Source organism: Dendropsophus ebraccatus, chromosome 2 (genome assembly GCF_027789765.1).
Source record: "Dendropsophus ebraccatus isolate aDenEbr1 chromosome 2, aDenEbr1.pat, whole genome shotgun sequence".
Taxonomy (NCBI): domain Eukaryota; kingdom Metazoa; phylum Chordata; class Amphibia; order Anura; family Hylidae; genus Dendropsophus; species Dendropsophus ebraccatus.
The window spans coordinates 207,859,077-207,880,772 of NC_091455.1; the positions used below are offsets into that span (position 1 = coordinate 207,859,077).

The following is a 21,696-nucleotide window of genomic DNA, read 5'->3' on the forward strand; positions in this document are numbered from 1 at the left end:
TGCCCCCTCCCCCCCCCCCCTTATAGATGCCCCCTTCTCTTCTCCCCTCCCCCCTTCCTTATAGATGCCCCCTCCTCTTCTCCCCCCCCCTTCCTTATAGATGCCCCCTTCTCCCCCCCCCCCCTTCCTTATAGATGCCCCCTTCTCCCCCCCCCTTATAGATGCCCCTCCCCCCCCCCCGAGAAAAGCAAGTTTAAAAAAAAGAAAAAAACTCACCTAACAACACGCTCCCCCGTCGAGCCTGTTTCCTGTCACCCCGTCTGATACGCGGCTGCCGTCTGATGCCGCGTCCTAGCCCCGGCAGCGCGCGTATCATAGAGTTCTGTGTGGGCCTGTAGCCGCGACTTCCGGCACACGTCTCTGTGCCGGAAGTCGGGGCCGCAGCACAAGCCCACACAGAACTCTATGATACGCGCGCTGCCGGGGCTAGGACGCGGCATCAGACGGCAGCCGCGTATCAGACGGTGGGTGACAGGAGCGCTGTGGACCGGTCCCGTGCTCCTCCTGGCCCAGTGACTCCTTTTCCCTATGGTTGGGGAAAGGAGTCTCCGGGTCGGGAGGAGCACGGGACCGGCCCCCGGCTACAGCACCCGGGAGGCATGCTCAGCCGCCGGGTGCTGCAGGATATGTATGCTCCAGGGGCCCGCGTCACGGGCCCCTGATGCGGCGGGGCCCCGTAGCAGCCGCTACGGCTGCTACGGCGGTAGTTCCGCCAGTGCAGCTGATCTACTATCAAAGACTCCTGTGGTCACTTCTCCTTCAGTCACTGCTCCTGTACATTGCCTGATATGAATGCTAAAAAATTCAGATTGATAACTTTTGGGGGAAATTTGGGGCAAAATCATTCCTGACTTTGAATAATTTCTGATCAACTCCCCACCCTTGTAGCTGGTAGAGATCTTTGTGATGTCATCAATGATGTCACAGGGAGTACCTGTGCAAAGGAGACTCACCGAATGCATGAGGCTCTTGCACTTAAAGTGTCACTGTCATGTTTTAGTCCAGGCGATTTTAAGAAAATTTGTAATTTGGTTTATTAGTCAACTATGCCATTATCTGCATTCAAAAAGCCTTTCCCCAGCTCTCCCCCCCCCCTCCCCTCTCTCATTCACTGCTCATTATCAGGAAATCTCGACTCTTTTACATCAGTTGGGCCCTGTGTAACCTATGGAGAGGGGAGGGGGGAGGAGGGAGATTAGTCGCCGGCAGAGAGCAGAGAACAAAGGATTACACAGAGGAAACTGTGTGAAAGCAGATATTCAGAGGTCAGAGAGGTCAGTGTTGACCTCAGAGGAGATAGCCCGGTGATGTAGCTGTATATTAACTCTTTGTTGTCCTGTTTTGGTGCCTCATCTCCCTCCACCCCTCCCCTCTCCATAGAGAACAATGAACACAGGGGGGAGAGCTTCAAACTGCTTTTTCAGGATAAAAATGCATTTTTTGGCTAATAAACCCTGATACAAAGTTTTTTAAAATCGCCTGTACTATTGATTTCTGCAAAGAAAAAAAAAAAAAAATTAAACGACAGTGACACTTTAAGCCTTTCCTTGGGCTGAGAAGCAGAATATGACTCAAGTCTTCTGCTCTCTGGAAACCCCCTTTAATTGAGGGTTGAGGCCTCCTTAAATCCACTTCATTGTCTTCCTTAGAAGTTGACGTCTCTTACAGCCCCTAAACAAATGTTCCAGAACTAACTTCTCCCAGGCAGAAAGTACAGGTGTATCCAAAGAGAAGACTTTGCAATACATCTGCTAGACTATCCCAGCCCATTACTCTACACAAGGACCCTAAGCTGAAGGATGACCTTCAGGACTCACCAGGGAAGATTTGTTGGTTCCTTTTGGCTGTGAGAGTCCCAAAAAAGTGTCTGGTTGACCCACGGTGACCTCCAGCTAATGGATACGTCCAGGCCTGACCACTTCATAGGACAATCACAGGTCTTCCAGGCACCTTATGAGGACCATCTGTACTCTGTCTTTGGTGCCATTCCGTTCTGTTTTATAGCTCCACTTGCCCTTCCTATCAGGGTTATGGTGCATCGTTGTTTTTTACCTATTTCTCATGCATATTCAGTTATCAGTGCCTAATGGTATTATGTCGCCCCCCAGTGTTCAAGTATGGTACTTCTTATGTATATTTGGTCCCATATGTCCTAATGGTGTGATGATGCAATGGCTTGGTGTCACGTGACTGTCCTCTGCTTCCATGGTAACCCCAATGGCCATCGAGCTTTGGCCGGGAATACCATATGACTTCCTGTCCTACGTCAGTCCTGTCTTCCACCTTCAGGGGGAAAGGGTGTGTTGCTGCTGCTCCTGTGTTACAAGGCCGTACCTGCTGCTGCACTTACCAGAAGTGTTCCTGGCTGTGTTCTATTCTGAAGTTCTCAAGATTCTCATCCTAACCACAAGATCTGGGTGCCGTTCTTCAGTTATTACTCCCATCATCTCTCATCATCAGAAACAGCAAGTATTCATCTCAGCTCCATTCCGCCCAGCATCTTATCCTCAGTAACACTACTACTACTCCCATCATTCAGTACGCTACCATCACAGCCTATTGCAGCATCACCCATTACTCTGCCTTATCCAAGATTGCCTTATTCCCGGTTGCATCCGGAGAGACTGTTGCTACGAGTTACCACCGTTATAATAAATATACAACTACCGTTGATTCTGAACCTTGGCATTGGTGTGATAATTGGTGCCCTGACTAAGGACATCGAAGAATCACATGCCCAGTATTCCCGCATGGTCAGGAGCTCGGTCTACAGCTGCTATCCCTCATGCCCATACCGTGACATACCATCAGGCAAGTGGCTAACCGGGTCCCTACCCAGTACTACCACCTACTACTACTCTCAGCTGAGTGGCCCACCTGGGAACCTAACATTGGCCTACGGGGTAGAGACTCACTTACTGTTCTATTCAAGCTTCTCTGGATGGAGGACTCGAGATCCCTGTTCTTCTGACCAGTGGGGGTCCCAGAGATCATACCTTCACCACTGATCTGTGAAAAAGTGACTTGTGTTTTTTTTTTTTGAAAGTCCAGGGCCAGGCCATGAACCAGAGCGGGGGACAGTGGACCCCTGTGCTGGAGCCGGGGAGGTAGGTGCATGTTTTTAGGCTCAGCCACCTCCTCCCCGGACTTCCCCTTTAAGTATATGTCCTCCCCATTATCAGGAATATCTTCACATATAGAAACATCCCCCATTTTGCAAAGTCCCATATACATCTGAACTGTCTGATCTGGTCACTGACTAACTAGAGGGGTGGGGACCCCCATAATCATTTGAATAGGTGTCCTGAGACCCCACTTTGGAGACCATAAGTGGAATAATAGTTGTGCATGTGCCAAGGTCTATGGACTGATGGAGATCTCTGCCAATCTCACATACTTACAGTAGAACGTCAGGCGAATACGTGACCTCTGGTCAACTTCACTAATCTGAAACCAGGGACTCGGAACCCACATTCTAGTAATTGTGGGAGACCCCAGCACCATGGCACCCATCAATCATGCATTAGCCATCTTGTGTACCTTGTGGGTTCTAGGACTAAGACCAAAGCCGAAATGCGTCGCATCCAATACTGTGGTCTCTATGTGGGAGGAGAAGCAGCCACCAACAATGGAGGACCTCCTGAGCACTGGGCAATCTCTATTGCTGCAGGACTCTTGTGTGCCGGTGGACCTTGTGGATACTATGATCAATACGCCAAAGCCGAAATGCGCCAGGTCCAATACTCTTCTTTCTACATGGATGTAACTGTGAATAGGAGACAAATGTCTTTTTTGCTTGAACGTCTCCTTTTTCTCTGCTGCACGTCTGTTTGTCTATCCTCCAAGTCCCATATACTCTACCGGACAGAGGGCTAACAACCTCCATTCTAGTGATTGGTGCAGATCCCAGCGATCATATTTAAAGGGAAAAAAATGTTTTCAAATCAACTGGTGTCAGAAAGTTATACAGATTTAAAATTCGCTTCTATTTAAAAATCTTTAGTCTTATACTTATCAGCTGCTGTATGTCCTGAAGGAAGTGATGTATTCTCTCCAGTCTGACACAGTGCTCTCTGCTGCCACCTCTGTCCATGTCAGGAACTGTCCAGAGCAGAAGAGGTGTTCTATGGGGATTTGCTACTTCTCTGGACAGTTCCTGACATGGACAGAGGGGGCAGCAGAGAGCGCTGCGTCAGACTGGAAAGAATACACCACTTACTGCAGGACATACAACAGCTGATAAGTACTGGAAGACTGAAGATTTTTGAATAGAAGTAAATTACAAATCTATATAACTTTCTGACACCAGTTAATTAGAATTTTTCCCTTTCCAGAATACCTTTATCTATGGACAAGTTACATGTTTTCCATGGGTACCTCCCTTTAAGTAGACATTTTTTAGTCCCCTATATATCCATGTACTTTAGTGACCCCCCTCCATGGAATCATTATCCGGCGTCTCCCTTATCAGAAATGTCATGTTTCCCACTTCCGTCCCTTGGAGGGATGTGCAGCTGGGACCTAACCCTAAGCTGTCCCCGGGGATGTGCGGAGATGACATAATAACCACCGGTGTGACCTGCCCTCTGCTACACCACAAGCCAAAGAGCAACAATGTAACAGAGAGGATCCAATATAAACCTAAAGTCCTTCTATCCCTCCAAGAGGGAATCCCAGGGGGGGAGAGGATGGTGGAGCAGCGGCGGCGGCTGTGACATCACAGCTGAGAAAGACTGCAGGATCTGAGGGAGGGATGGGGCTGGAGTAGTGGGGGGGGGGGGTGATCTTCCTCCAACTCCTCCTTCTCCTCCTGGACCACCGATTTATACAGAAAACAGAGACATGCTAGAGAGAGAGAGAAGAGGAGGAGGAGGAGGATGGGGGGGACATAAACAAGAAAATCAATGGTAAATGAATCCTCAATTAAATCCACTAGATGGAGCCCGGTGTAATTCCATTGGATTGCATTAGTGCACTAAGGTAGGAAAGGGATCAGATCATCTGAATTGTGCAATTTGCAAGAGGTGAAAACTGTTTCCCCCCCTGCAACAAGCCCCCAGCTCTGCCTGACATCTCCTGCATCTGGTGGGGGGCCAGGAGAAGCCCAGCATCCTAGGAGCCCCGGGGCCAGTGCCGCCTCTAGCCCTCCATGGCAGCCTGTGGACCAGCAGCAGGTAGGAGCATTCGATTCCTGGTCGGCATTAAGTACAGGTGGTATATATATATATATATATATATATATATATATATATATATATATGGCTGTAGCATCTTATATATATATGTGGTGACTGCAGCCGCCTTAATGTGCAGGTCAGGTAGGTAGAAGACTATGGGGATACGGGCAGCGGTTGTCCATGGGGGGTGTAAAGGGTTAATGCAGCATTTTTGGAGGGGATGGGGGGGTATGCATCCAAGTTCTGGGTTGGTGCTGGAGTCCATTGACTGCTCTTCAGCTTTTTAGTGTCCGTGAATGTCGAATTGTTTTTATTCAGAATTTTTGGGGGGATTTGTCGATGAGATGAAGGAGACGGTGAGGATCGGTCGTGTGGTTGATCGGCTTTACCGTAGGATCTGGTCTAGGTGGATGGACTGTGTACGGGAGGTGTCTGTCAGTCAGTAAAAATGTAGTGTCAGTAAGATGAATAGAGAAGTGGCTAATTGGCTGCCATCTTCATTGTAGTAGTGTTCTAGGCAGATGTAGCAGAGCTGAATTTGGCCGGAGGATAATGTGACAGATTTAGGGTCTGGTACAGAGGATAAATCCAGCCCTGTTACAGATGAACGTAGCTCTGCTACATGACAAACTGAGCCCTACTACAGAGGCAAACTTAGCTCTTCTTCATCTGACAAATCCAGCTCTGTTACATCTAAAGGACCAAGCTCTGCTGCATGACAAAGATAGCTCTGCTGCATGACAAACATAGCTCTGCTACATGAGAAACTGAACTCTATTATATATGACAACCTTAGCTCTTCTTCATCTGATAAATCCATCACTGTTATATTTAACTGACCAAGCTCTACTGCATGACAAATATAGCTCTGCTACATGAGAAACTGAACCCTATTATATATGACAAACATAGCTCTGCTGCATGACAAACATAGCTCTGCTACATGAGAAACTGAACTCTATTATATATGACAACCTTAGCTCTTCTTCATCTGAGAAATCCATCACTGTTATATTTAACTGACCAAGCTCTACTGCATGACAAATATAACTCTGCTACATGAGAAACTGAACCCTATTATATATGACAAACATAGCTCTGCTGCATGACAAACATAGCTCTGCTACATTGCTAAATGACAAACGGAACTGTACTGTATATGACAACCTTAGCTCTCCTTTATTTGACTAATCTATCCCTGTTACATTTAACTGACCAAGCTCTGGTGCATGACAAATATAGCTCTGCTACATGAGAAACTGAACCCTATTATATATGACAAACATAGCTCTGCTGCATGACAAACAGAGCCCTACTATATAGAGCAAACTTAGCCGTTCTTCATAAAAAAAATCCTGTTGCATCTAACTAACCAAGCACTGCTACATGACAAACATAGCTCTGCTACATGACAAACTGAACCCTATTATATATGACAACCTCAGCTTTTCTCCATGTGACATTTAACTGACCAAGCTCTGCTACATGACAAAGGTAGTGCCACTATATCTGACAAACTCAGCTCTTCTTCATCTGACAAATCCAGCCCTGTTACATCTAAAGGACCAAGCTCTGCTGCATGACAAACATAGCTCTGCTACATGACAAACATAGCTCTGCTACATAAGAAACTAAACTCTACTATATATGACAACCTCAGCTCTTCTTCATTTCACTAATCCATCCCTGTTAAATTTAACTGACCAAGCTCTACTGCATGACAAATATAGCTCTGCTACATGAGAAACTGAACCCTATTGTATATGACAAACATAGCTCTGCTACATGACAAACAGAGCCCTACTATATAGAGAAAACTTAGCCGTTCTTCATCAAAAAATCCATCTCTGTTGCATCTAAATAACCAAGCTCTGCTACATGACAAACATAGCTCTGCTACATGACAAACTAAACCCTATTATATATGACAACCTCAGCTCTTCTCCATGCGACATTTAACTGGCCAAGCTCAGCTACATGACAAAGGTAGTGCCACTATATCTGACAAACTCAGCTCTTCTTCATCTGACAAATCCAGCCCTGTTACATCTGAGAAGCGCAGCTCTGCTACATGACAAACATAACTCTATTGCACATGTAAAGCTGTTCTTCACATGACAAATGCAACCCTGGTATAGCTGACAAATTTACCTCTGCTACATCTGACAAGCATAACTCTGCTATATTTATCAAGCAAAGCTTTGCCACATCTGACAGACTCAAACATCTGAGAGAAACATCTGAGTTCAATAAATCCTACAAGCAGAGCCTTTTTGTCTCTAACAAACACAGCTCTGCAACTTCTGAGAAACTCCAACAGGTAGTCACAAACTCAAAAAGGCAGTCCAGATGTGTGTGTGTGTATATATATATATATATATATATATATATATATATATATATATATATATAAAACATGGATGCTTCCTTCCAGGAACAGCGCCACCCCTGTCCACTGGTTGTACTTGGTATTACAATTAAGTCAATAGGATACAGTATTATAATGCTGTGCATTATAATACTGCAATATTAGATCCAGCCTGAGGACAGATGTGGCGCTGTTCTTGGAGAAAGTAGCCACATTCTCAGATCTTAGAAACACTTTGAACTCTGCTACATTTGAAAAAAAAGGAGTTCAGTAAATCTCACATGCTTAGTATTTCCAAATCAAACAGACACAAAACTCGCACACTCAACTCTGCTACAAATATGAAAAATTCAAGCTTATAACATCCGTCAGTATCTACTGCTCTACATGACATACTTAGGTTCACTACATTTCACAAACTTTGCCTTCTAACACTGGAATCCCAACACACTGATAGATTAGAATGGAGAATGTACCGCCATGCTTCCCTCCAACAGTGAGACTCCTATGGCACATTGATTGGATCTGTTTTCAGTGTCTGCACACCTTATTGCTCCATTATATTTCATATGACCAGAAATTCTGTGCTGCATCATTTTATATCATATTTTTCTGTCCTTCCACAAAGCTCCATCTCCCCAGCTTCACTTCTCTCAGACATAGCACAACATTCTTGCTGCCGGCAGCTACCACTAGGGGGAGCTCATTACATAGAGTTATACAGATCATGGAAGCTGTACAAATTTTTATTTACTGAGCTTCACCTAGTGGTGACTACACGCAGATGCAGTGACCTGTCTATTCAGTAAGTAAGCCACTGCCTACAAGTCCTCATCATCTATCTATCTATCTATCTATCTATCTATCTATCTATCTATCTATCTCCTATCTATTTATCTATCTATCTATCTATCTATCTATCTATCTATCTATCTCCTATCTATCTATCTATCTATCTATCTATCTATCTATCTCCTATCTATCTATCTATCTATCTATCTATCTATCTATCTCCTATCTATCTATCTATCTATCTCCTATCTATTTGCTATCTATCTATCTATCTATCTATCTATCTATCTATCTATCTCCTATCTATCTATCTATCTATCTATCTATCTATCTATCTCCTATCTATCTATCTATCTATCTATCTATCTATCTATCTATCTATCTCCTATCTATCTGCTATCTATCTATCTATCTATCTATCTATCTATCTCCTATCTATCTATCTATCTATCTATCTATCTATCTATCTCCTATCTATCTATCTATCTATCTATCTATCTATCTATCTATCTCCTATCTATCTATCTATCTATCTATCTATCTATCTATCTATCTATCTATCTATCTCCTATCTATCTATCTATCTATCTATCTATCTATCTATCTATCTCCTATCTATCTCCTATCTATCTATCTATCTCCTATCTATCTATCTATCTATCTATCTATCTATCTATCTATCTATCTCCTATTTATCTCCTATCTATCTATCTATCTATCTATCTATCTATCTATCTATCTCCTATCTATCTATCTATCTATCTATCTATCTATCTATCTCCTATCTATCTATCTATCTATCTATCTATCTATCTCCTATCTATCTATCTATCTATCTATCTATCTCCTATCTATCTATCTATCTATCTATCTATCTATCTATCTATCTATCTCCTATCTATCTATCTATCTATCTATCTATCTATCTATCTATCTCCTATCTATCTATCTATTATCTATGGCGGTATTATTTATTATTATTATTATTTATTAGATTAGTGACATTTCGCTGCTCAGTAGACGGATCTCCTCGTTTTTCCTGACACCCGTATCAGGCGGTCGGTTCTCCATATCTATGTTTTGTATGGATATAAATAAGCCTTCTGTGGTTTGGCACACGCTCCCCCGGCATACGGCCTTTCCCTTTTAATCACTGATGTCGCCCGGTTCGATGCCTGGAGCTGGGTAATTAGGGAACGGCGACAAGTTCACATTCTGGGCTTGATACTAAAGGAAAGGAAATGCCCGGCACATGTTGTCACATTGTGAGACCACTCCGATGCTAATGTATATGCTGTCCTTACTTTAATCTGTAACTAAAAAGATAAGGTTCAACTGCAGCTGCATACCCCCCCTCCCCCCCACACTTCCATCCTATGAGCTCCTACCCATCCACAGTATATGGTCTACTATCTTTTATGACTCCAATAGATTTTCTGTTTCCTTCCAGGCCTCCCACATTGGCACCATGTGCTTCCTCTATGGCACATATGTACATAGGTACAATACTTTAATGCCATTTACTACAATGAATATTGGTATATATTACTCTGCACATTGTTCATCCATTCAAATACAGGAGGACACCAATGTGTGTCACATCAGTTATGCAGGATTAACCTATGGTTAGGCCATTGACCCTTAGAACCCCTTAAAACCTCGGCTACTACCTTAAGGCTATGTTCACACAACATATCTTTTGTATTGCTGATTTGCAACAATGGCCGTGATTAATATAAAAGATACATTGCGTAGAAATCGGAGGGAATCCCAGTCGGAGTGTATACACATAGGGGAGGGGGTTTACGAAGGGTACGCCAGAGGCATATACGCCAGGGAGAAGGTGCAAGTGCGCCCCTTCTCCCTGGCGTACGCCTCCCGTAAGCCCAGCTCGCCCGTTGGGCGGGCTGGCGTAGTTTGCGAGGGCCTCATTTATCATGATTTACGCCTGCTTGCAGGCGCAAATCAAGATGCAAATCTACACCTGTAAATTTGGTACGCCAGGCGCAGATTCGGGCGTTAGGCCGGATTCACTAAGAGGCATACGAAAAATCCTGCCACGAGGAATCCTGCCACGAAAAAGGGGGCGGGGCTTAATATAATACTGACGTACGTGTACGCCGGTCTTCGTAAATCCCCCCCATAGTATACACTCCGGCTGGGATTGCAAACGGCTGCGCGAAAAACTGACATGTCAGTTTTGTGCGGCGGCTATTCATTGAATAGCTGCCGCACAGACCTGTCAGTTAACACAATGGAGAGTGCGGCTCTGGCTGCACTCTTCATTGTGTGCAATGGTCACCCGCATCCTAATTCAACACAAATGAAGTTAATCTGGGATGATCTTCACTGACAACGGCCGTTCTGTGACCTAACTCTGAAAATACAGTGAGCTGCCCATAAGTATTAGCTAATGGTGTGCTATGCCAGGGATTGTGTTTTCTTGGCCTCCCATATGGTACATGGTCATACAGTGTACAAATATTCTTCCTAGTAATAAATGCTTTATACATAACTGGTAAATAATGCCGCCATATATTTGCATTAGAGCAAACATTAAAAAAAAACATACTGCATTTACACTAGTATATATTCTACCAAACAGGGCTAAATGAAACCAACATATAGTGAACAAATAACCTTTCTAGTCATAGCTGCTTTATCATGGTGCATAAATAATGCCGCCATATATGTGTTATACAAATCAAGTTGCCTAAATAGCAATCCTATACAGCATTGCCACCACCACCGTACACCGCAAGGAAAACATACAGCATTTACTTTAGTAAATATATTGCCATACAGTGCTCAAATAAAACCAACACACAGTGCAAAATAACAGCTCCATACTGTACATCCAATACTCTAATAATAATAATGCTATTTCTAAATAATAATACCGCTATATACTTATTGTTGAAATTCTGAGTGATCTCATGCCGTGGGTGCTAGACCTTCTATGGTGTCTATAGTGAGCGCACACCACCAGCACTCTTATAGGAGTAGAATACCGCCACCATACGCTGTGTCCTCGGTTGACCACACAGGTGATATGTCTTCGTCTTGGCCGATCGTAGCTCTTGGTGCTGTGACTTCAGTGTGTGACAGGACTCATAAACACACATGTTCTTTCCAATGTCTGCAAACATCCAAATAATGGTCCGCGCCAAGAGGTGGTACTGGGGATCCTCAGGCCGCGCTTCACATTGATTGTTTTACACTGGAGAGCTGAGTGGCGTTTACAGCGGTGACATAAAGCAGAGACACTGGAGATGTTTTTGTGTACATTTGAGGATAGCCTGCAGGTCGATGAGACGGCTGATAGAGGGAAAGTAGATTGCTGTCCGCTACATTACGAGGTGCACATTCTTCTTGATCCTTGTTACTATTCTGAGAGAGACTTTTATAACAAGAAACTATTGGCAATTCTCCATTATTTTTCTATCCATGCAACCATATAACGGCTTTTTTTTTTTTTACGTACTATATTAAAACATTGGGGGAAAAGCAGCTTTTAAACTATTTCAATTCTGATTGGTTGTTTAAGGCTACGAGGCAGAATTGTCCGAGAGTGATGACATTGTTTTTTTACATCACCACCAGATGATGCTGTACTAATGTAACACACCGCCATCTATGTTGCATTGCAGGCAGACTATATAGAAGAAATCCACTTTACTTCTGCAGGGCTCCCATGCTGAGCTGGAGACATGGGAAATTATGTTCAGTGTTTAGTTAATTAGTAATTAATAAAGTATAAGTTTTACTCCATGTAATGAAGAGCCCAGGACATTATAGGGTGACGCGAGAGAGGAATATAAACTGCCACTATGTATTATTTCACACTTATCTCACTGGCTGATATTGTTTACATCCTGTAGGTGTAACATGTGAGCGGAGATAGCGTGCCATAAAACTTTTTATAAATAAATACAGTTCAATTATGCAATAATATAACTACTATAACACCGCATATAATGCAAGAAAATAACTACTGTAATACTGCTCCTATGTACAAGAATATAACTACTATAATACTGCCCCCTATATACAGGGATATAACTACTATAATACTGCTCCCATATACAAGAATATAACTACTATAATACTGCCCCTATATACAGGAATATAACTACTATAATACTGCTCCTATATACAAGAATATAACTACTATAATACTGCCCCCTATATACAGGAATATAACTACTATAATACTGCTCCTATATACAGGAAAATACTACTATAATACTGCCCCCTATATACAAGAATATAACTACTATAATACTGCTCCTATATACAGGAATATAACTACTATAATACTGCTCCTATATACAGGGATATAACTACTATAATACTGCTCCTATATACAGGAATATAACTACTATAATACTGCCCCTATATACAAGAATATAACTACTATAATACTGCTCCCATATACAAGAATATAACTACTATAATACTGCTCCTATATACAAGAATATAACTATTATAATGCGGTTCAGGGAAGAAACAGAGTGCTGCACCTCACACCTATGGCTGATACTAGTGCCCCTAGGCTAAACAAAAAACACATCAGAATTTTGTGTATGAATTGATCAAGCCATACTGCCCCATGTACCTCGTGCCGGTATCTGATACACATGGGTCCCTACACTAAGTCCACACCGTGCTTTTTTTTCTCCGTGTTTTGCACTCCTCCTGGTGAGACCCACATGACTGCAATTTGCAGGAGACACCTGAGTGCACATGGTTTTAATCCCTCCTGTCTTTTCCCATTCTGTTTGCAGCAGCTATGGTGAGCGCAATACCTTATCCAGACTTGTGCTGTTTGGGGCGACCTTCTCCGCCGGCGGTGCTGGCCGGGTTCTGGTGTGGTGTTTTTGGGTCTGGTCCTGTGGCATGGGGGTCGCAGGGCCGTCCCATGGCCCCCGTTGCCTGACTGTGCACGCCTGCGGGGTTGGTGGCCACTGACTGGCACGGTGTGGACTTAGTGTAGGGACCCATGTGTATCAGATACTTGCACGATGGTACATGGGGCAGTATGGCTTGATCAATTCATACACAAAATTCTGATGTGTTTTTTATTTAGCCTAGGGGCACTAGTATCAGCCATAGGTGTGAGGTGCAGCACTCTGTTTCTTCCCTGAACCGCATAACTACTATAATACTGCTCCTATATACAGGAATATACCTACTATAATAATGCCCCCTATATACAAGAATATAACTACTATAATACTGCTCCTATATACAATAATATAACTACTATAATACTGCCCCATATATACAGGAATATAACTACTATAATACTGCTCCTATATACAAGACTATAACTACTATAATACTGCCCCTATATACAAGAATATAACTACTATAATACTGCTCCTATATACAAGACTATAACTACTATAATACTGCCCCTATATACAAGAATATAACTACTATAATACTGCTCCTATATACAAGAATATAACTACTATAATACTGCTCCTATATACAAGAATATAACTACAATAAAACTGCTCCTATATATAAGAATATAACTACTATAATACTGCTCCTATATACAGGAATATAACTACTATAATACTGCTCCTATATACAAGAATATAACTACTATAATACTGCTCCTATATACAGGAATATAACTATTATAATACTGCTCCCTATATACAAGAATATAACTACTATATTACTGCTCCTATATAGAGGAATATAAGTGCTATAATACTGCTCCTATATACAAGAATATAACTACTATAATAATGCCCCCTATATACAAGAATATAACTATTATAATACTGCTCCTATATACAGGAATATAACTACTATAATACTGCTCCTATATACAAGAATTTTACTACTATAATACTGCTCCTATATACAAGAATATAACTACTATAATACTGCTCCCTATATACAAGAATATAACTACAATAAAACTGCTCCTATATATAAGAATATAACTACTATAATACTGCTCCTATATACAGGAATATAACTACTATAATACTGCTCCTATATACAAGAATATAACTACTATAATACTGTCCCTATATACAGGAATATAACTACTATAATACTGCCCCCTATATACAGGAATATAACTACTATAATACTGCCCCCTATATACAGGAATATAACTACTATAATACTGCTCCTATATACAAGAATTTTACTACTATAATACTGCTCCTATATACAAGAATATAACTACTATAATACTGCTCCTATATACAAGAATATAACTACTATAATATGCACAAGCTTGGAGGACAGAAATGGCTGCACATTGCACCCATGGTTGATACAAAAGCCTATCATCTACATAAAAAACCAACACCAGAAGTTAGTATATAATTTGATCAAACCATATTGCCTCATGCAGGGCCGCCATCAGGAATTTCGGGGCCCCATACAACCAAAGTGTCTGGGCCCCCCACATTAATAAAAAAAAAAAAAAATTGTGTGTTCGACCCACGCCTTGCTGGGAGGTATAATTTGGTTCAGATCAATTCTAGAGAACTGGCTCATATTCCCCATTTTCCCCAGTGGCTTAAAATGTAACCTCTGTTATACAGTTATAGAATTGTAGAAATTAAATGTGAACAAGGTGCAATTCAAATAGACACTTACTTGTATAGCTGCCTCTTGTGATCTGTATGCAGTGCATTATATTGACCCCTGCAACGTACAATTTATAGCGTGTCTACAAGCCCAGCGGGGCTCATTATGATGGAGACTAAAACTTATACAAGAGTGGGGTAGGGGTTCCCCTGTATTCGGAATGCTGTTGAGTACTAGGCAATGCCCCGTTTGGAGTTATTGAATTTCGAGGGTCTGGGGGGGGCTGTTTGATTTGTATATGTTCACCAATATCCCCCCCCCCCCCCCCCCCGGTATGCTCACTAACATAGAATATGTTGATAAGGCTAATATAATGAGGCTGTTCCATGTTAGTGAGCATATACAAATCACCCCCCCCCCCCCCCCCAGGCAGACTAGTTTAGCTCACCCAAGCCAGTGATAGCGAATACATGGCGGTGAGAACGCTTTCTAGGAGATCCTGTTTGTGCAGCAGAGGTGTCTTTATCCTGCTCTGCATAGACCCTCGAAATTCAATAATCCCAGACGGGGCATTGCCTAGCACTCAACAGCATTCTGAATACAGGGGAACCCCTACCACACTCTTGTATAAGTTTTAGTCTCCATCATAATGAGCCCCGCTGGGCTTGTAGACACGCTATAAATTGTACGTTGCAGGGGTGAGTATAACGCACTGCATACAGAGCACAAGAGGCAGCTATACAAGTAAGTGTCTATTTGAATTGCACCTTGTTCACATTTAGGTTCTACAATTCTATAACTGTATAACAGAGGTTACATTTTAAGCCACTGGGGAAAATGGGGTATATGAGCCAGTTCTCTAGAATTGATCTCACACACAGACACCAGCACACATGTATACAGACACCAGCACACATGTATACACACATACAGACACCAGCACACATGTATACAGACATACAGACACCAGCACACCAGGGCACGATGAAGTTTGAACTTCTGCAACCTGGAGAAATCACCTGATATCACCTGCAGTCCTATGTAACACCACATAACACAGTGGTATCTCTGAGTACAGATAATGTAGTAGATTTCACCTCCAGTCCTATGTAACAGCACAGATAACACAGTGATATCTCTGAGTACAGATAATGTAGTAGCTGTCACCTGCAGTCCTATGTAACACCACAGATAACACAGTGATATCTCTGAGTACAGATAATGTAGTAGTCACCTGCAGTCCTATGTAACACAACAGATAACACAGTGATATCTCTGAGTACAGATAATGTAGTAGTCACCTGCAGTCCTATGTAACACAACAGATAACACAGTGATATCTCTGAGTACAGATAATGTAGTAGCTGTCACCTCGGGGCGCCCCTACTAAATGATGTTCTACAAAATAAGAAAAGTGTCTTACAGTGACTCACAGGTGACGTCTTCTTTGATCTGAGGCGTCACTTTCCCTTTTCCTCTCCATCCGGCCCAGACCTCCAGGATGATTCCTTCCAGATATGTTTCATCCCCTTAGAACCTGCGAGACAAACAATTTAGGCTCCGCACATTTCTAGCAACTTCCTTTCCTTTCTCCCCCCTGTAGGCTCCCATAGTAACTGCGCTGTGTGGGATGCCCCCTGTATGTAGGATTCCCAGCTGTGCCCCCATGAGCTAATAATGCCCCTAGAGGTGGCCCCCATGAACTAATAATGCCCCCAGAGGTACCCCCATGCACTAATAATGCCCCCAGAGATGCCCCCATGAGTTAATAATGCCCCCAGAGGTGCCCCCATGAACTAATAATGCCCCCAGAGGTGCCCCCATATACTAATAATGCCCCCAGAGGTGCCCCCATATACTAATAATGCCCCCAGAGGTGCCCCCATGAGCTAATAATGCCCCCAGAGGTGCCCCCATATACTAATAATGCCCCCAGAGGTGCCCCCATATACTAATAATGCCCCCAGAGGTGCCCCCATACACTAATAATGCCCCCAGAGGTGCCCCCATGAACTAATAATGCCCCCAGAGGTGCCCCCATATACTAATAATGCCCCCAGAGGTGCCCCCATGAACTAATAATGCCCCCAGAGGTGCCCCCATATACTAATAATGCCCCCAGAGGTGCCCCCATGAACTAATAATGCCCCCAGAGGTGCCCCCCATATACTAATAATGCCCCCAGAGGTGCCCCCCATATACTAATAATGCCCCCAGAGGTGCCCCCCATATACTAATAATGTCCCCAGAGGTGCGCCCATACACTAATAATGCCCCCAGAGGTGCCCCCATATACTAATAATGCCCCCAGAGGTGCCCCTATATACTAATAATGCCCCCAGAGGTGCCCCCATATACTAATAATGCCCCCAGAGGTGCCCCCATATACTAATAATGCCCCCAGAGGTGCCCCCATGAACTAATAATGCCCCCAGAGGTGCCCCCATACACTAATAATGCCCCCAGAGGTGCCCCCATATACTAATAATGCCCCCAGAGGTGCCCCCATATACTAATAATGCCCCCAGAGGTGCCCCCATATACTAATGCCCCCAGAGGTGTCCCCATATACTAATAATGCCCCCAGAGGTGCCCCCATACACTAATAATGCCCCCAGAGGTGCCCCCATACACTAATAATGCCCCCAGAGGTGCCCCCATACACTAATAATGCCCCCAGAGGTGCCCCCATATACTAATAATGCCCCCAGAGGTGCCCCCATATACTAATAATGCCCCCAGAGGTGCCCCCATATACTAATAATGCCCCCAGAGGTGCCCCCATACACTAATAATGCCCCCAGAGGTGCCCCCAGACACTAATAATGCCCCCAGAGGTGCCCCCATATACTAATAATGCCCCCAGAGGTGCCCCTAAAAAAAACAAACATCCTACTCACCTAATCCGCGCTGTGCAGGCAGCAGCTCTTCCTCCTCCTCTTCGGGCTCCATCTTGCGAGCCGCAGGGACGGGACTTCCGGCAGACGTGATGACGTCACATCATCACGCCTGCCGGAGGGGCACATGATCACGGCCCGGCCTCCCATAGGCTGCTGGTATGAAGTGCCGGCAGCCTATGGGAGAGAATACAGGAGGAGGACGCTGACAGGTCCTGCTCCTGTATTCTGATCGCTTTAATGTTCCGCCCGCTGTGCGGGCGGAACATTAAAGCGATCAGTGCATCCCGAGAAGCTGCGTGGCCGCAGCTTTTCGGGATGCTCAAAAACAGGTGGCAAGGGGGGGCCGTGCGGACCCCCCTAGCGTAGCGGTCGGGGGGCGGCGGCCGGCGGGCCCGCCGGGCCCCCCCCTGTGTCTCTTAGGGTCCGGGCCCCATACGGCAGTACCAGTTGTACTGCCCTATCGGCGGCCCTGGCCTCATGTACCACGTGCAGGTCTTCTGATGCACATGAGTCCCCACGCTAAACGACACAGTGCTTGTCAGCGACCGCTAACCCTGCAAAGCAAGCGCTAGCAGGGAAGGGAAGGCCACTGAATCGCCCTGCAACCCCACTGTCACAGGACCAAACCCCAAGAAGTTTCTTACTATCTTTAAAGTTTGGAGGGGTTCAGCAAGATGGCAGCTATGGAAAAAAAAGCAAAACAAAAACAAAAATATTCTCACCTGTCCTCGGTCTCCCGGGGTCTCCTGGTGGCTCTCTTCTACGATAAAGGCCCGCTCAGCCAATCACAGCCTGACTAGGATGATGTGATTGGCTGAGCGGGCTCTCACTTTTGTTTAAAGAGTGACAGCCCACTTAGCCAATCACAGGCTGGGGTGCTGCCCCGTCCTAATAAGCCTATGATTGGCTGAGCGGCCCTTCACCATAGAAGATGCCGGGACAGGACTGGAGGTGAAGGACCCAGAGAGAGCGCAAACATGTAAGTATAAGGAGACGCCTTTTAAAACTACATTAAAAGAGCTAAAACCCAGCAGTCGTTTAGCTGTTTTTGTGCATCTTTCAGCTTGTCATTCTGTAAGTCCTGGGGGTATCTAAGTACTATTATGACCCAAGAAAGGCATGGGAGAAGACAAATTTTTTCCATTTTGTGACCAATCTGCAGTGACATTGCGTTCACAACATTAAGCTTGAGTCTTGTATCCCCGCATGTATAGAGATGACGTCTCCTATTTTCCAGGCTTTGCACCAGGTCCCTCCTTAAACCCATGGAGGACTCTCCCTCGTAGAAGGGAATGATGGAACTTTTTCCTCTCTAATTAAGACGGATGATCTTCTGAGCTCCTTATCTCACTTCATCAGAATTCTGTGCATTGACCTTCAAGATGTTTACATATTGGACAGAATGTCTTGAGAAATATAATGTTTACGTTTCCTTTTCTCTCCAGTACAGATGCCAAGCCATGTTCTTAAAGGGGATTTTACACAAATTTTACATATATTCCATGTCCATGTGTAATACAGATGTATTCCCTCTTGATTTTACAGTACCCTGTCGGGAGTTGTTTATGCTGTGTGTGTCTATATGTTGCCCCCCAGAGGTTGTGATGTGCTGAAATCTGTATGTGAGCTTTTCTCTCTGTCTCCCCCTCCCCCCCCTCCCTTCTGAGACAGCTGATGTAAACAAGTCCCTGACTGGCTGTATCTGCAACATTGTAGCTTTTTTGTAATGCTGGGGGGAATTAATCGCAGTGAATTTATCAGCAACTTGACCTCAGAATAACCCTCCCAGCATTACAAAGAAGCTACAATGTTGCAGATAAAGCCTGCCAGGGATTTGTTTACATCAGCCGTCTCAGAAGGGAGGGGGGAGGAGGGGGAGACAGAGAGAAAAGCTCACACACAGGTTTTTGTGTTTCCAGCAGAAAGCAGCAGCTGAGAACTGGGGGAAGGAGACTGAATAGATAATAACAAGTATGGAAGGAATTGTTAGTCTCACCATGGGCAGCAAAATATAAAAATATGTTTGAGTGGAAAACACCTTTAACATTTCAGGGTTTCCCCCTGACGTTGTTCTTGGCCTTACTACTTAAATGAATACCTAGCTACCGTCCAAAGAACGTATCAGCTTCTCACCGCACTCGTTATATCTACCATCAACAGCGATTAATAGTAAGATAAAAAATGGTGCCATGTCTTCTTGGAATAGGATTAGTCCTGTGATTAGTCCCTACTCACTGTCCAACGTGACAGCTCAATGTGTATGCGGGCGTCGCGGGACGCTTCCATTATGCTTCACGCTAATAATAATTTTTGTTGCATTTGGGAAAATGAATCATTGTGTACAAGATAAATGGAGGAGTGAAAACACATGGACAGCTCCCAGGCTGGGATAGACAATACACAATGTGAGGTAACAGCAAAAAACGAGCCTTAAAGGAGAAGTACTGGAAGAGCGATATAAGATATCTTTGTGTTAATAACCCCATGTCAACACTTCCTGCCCCTATGCCTTGGAGTTCAAAAAACAACTTAGGCATCATAAGGAGGAGACACCTTCATCAGGATTACTGGAAGATCACCTATCCTTTGGGTGGAGCCCAGGGCCGGACTGGCCATTGGGCACTTCTGGCAAATGCCAGTGCTCCTCCTGACCCGGCGACTCCTTTCCCCTACGGTAGGGAAAAGGAGTCACTGGGCCAGGAGGAAGACGTGACCGGCCCACAGCGCTCCGTCTGGCCCCTGTATGATGCGCAGCTGCCGGGGTTGTGGCGTCCTATCCCTGGCAGCGCGCGCATCATAGAGCTCTCTGTGCGCCTGTAACTTCCGGTACAGGAGCGCACATTAGAGACGCTCCTGTGCCGGAAGTCCCAGGGAGCTCTATGATGCGCGCTGCCCGGGATAGGACGCCACAACCCCGGCAGCTGCGCATCATACAGGTGGCTACATAGAGGGGGGCATATACTATAAGGGGGTCACATAGAGTCAGCCTACCCACTAAATGAGGGTGTAAATGGGCCAATACAGGTGTGCAGTTTGTAGAGAGATGAGGATGGTGCCAGAGTGAGGAGCTTAATATGTCTGTCTGGCCGATTCTGTGGATTTGCGGCTCGGAGAAGTTCTCATAATGGCCCTGGGCAGATGGAGAAGAAGATGAAAAGGGAAGAACTCCGATCAGAGCAGACGTCCCCTGTGAGTCACCTTATGTAACTGCACTGTAATGTATATATATGTATATGAACCTGTGTGGAACTGGGTCTACCTCTATATAACTGTATGAGGTGATAGTGGTCTTTTTAAAGTGGATTTTATTCAGAAGCAGTGGCGACATTAGTCAGCATGTGGTGGTATTAGTCAGCATTCGGTGGTATTAGTCAGCATGCGGTGGTATTAGTCAGTATGTGGTGGTATTAGTCAGTATGCGGTGACATTTGTCAGTATGCGCTGGTATTAGTCAGTATGTGGTGGTATTAGTCAGTATATGTGATGGTATTAGTCAGTATGCAGTTGTATTAGTCAGTATGCGGTGGTATTAGTCAGTATGCAGAGGTATTAGTCAGTATATGTGATGGTATTAGTCAGTATATGTAATGGTATTAGTCAGTATGCGGTTGTATTAGTCAGTATGCGGTTGTATTAGTCAGTATGCGGTTGTATTAGTCAGTATGCGGTGGTATTAGTCAGTATATGTGATGGTATTAGTCAGTATATGTAATGGTATTAGTCAGTATGCGGTTGTATTAGTCAGTATGCGGTTGTATTAGTCAGTATGTGGTGGTATTAGTCAGCATGTGGTGGTATTAGTCAGCATGTGGTGGTATTAGTCAGTATGCGGTTGTATTAGTAGGTATGTGGTAGTGGTGTTAAACTCAACACAGTGACGGGGGCCGGAAGC

General features: G+C 44.2%; 1 protein-coding gene across 1 annotated transcript in view; it reads left to right on the forward strand.

Annotated features, from left to right (window-relative positions):
- The first annotated feature begins 4,881 nt into the window (after positions 1-4,881).
- Positions 4,882-21,696, forward strand: part of DGKB (diacylglycerol kinase beta) — a 170,058-nt gene continuing 153,243 nt past the window's right edge. The window contains exon 1 of the mRNA XM_069959728.1: positions 4,882-5,174. The gene's annotated coding sequence lies outside the window, so the exon portion shown is untranslated. The remainder of the gene's footprint in view (positions 5,175-21,696) is intronic.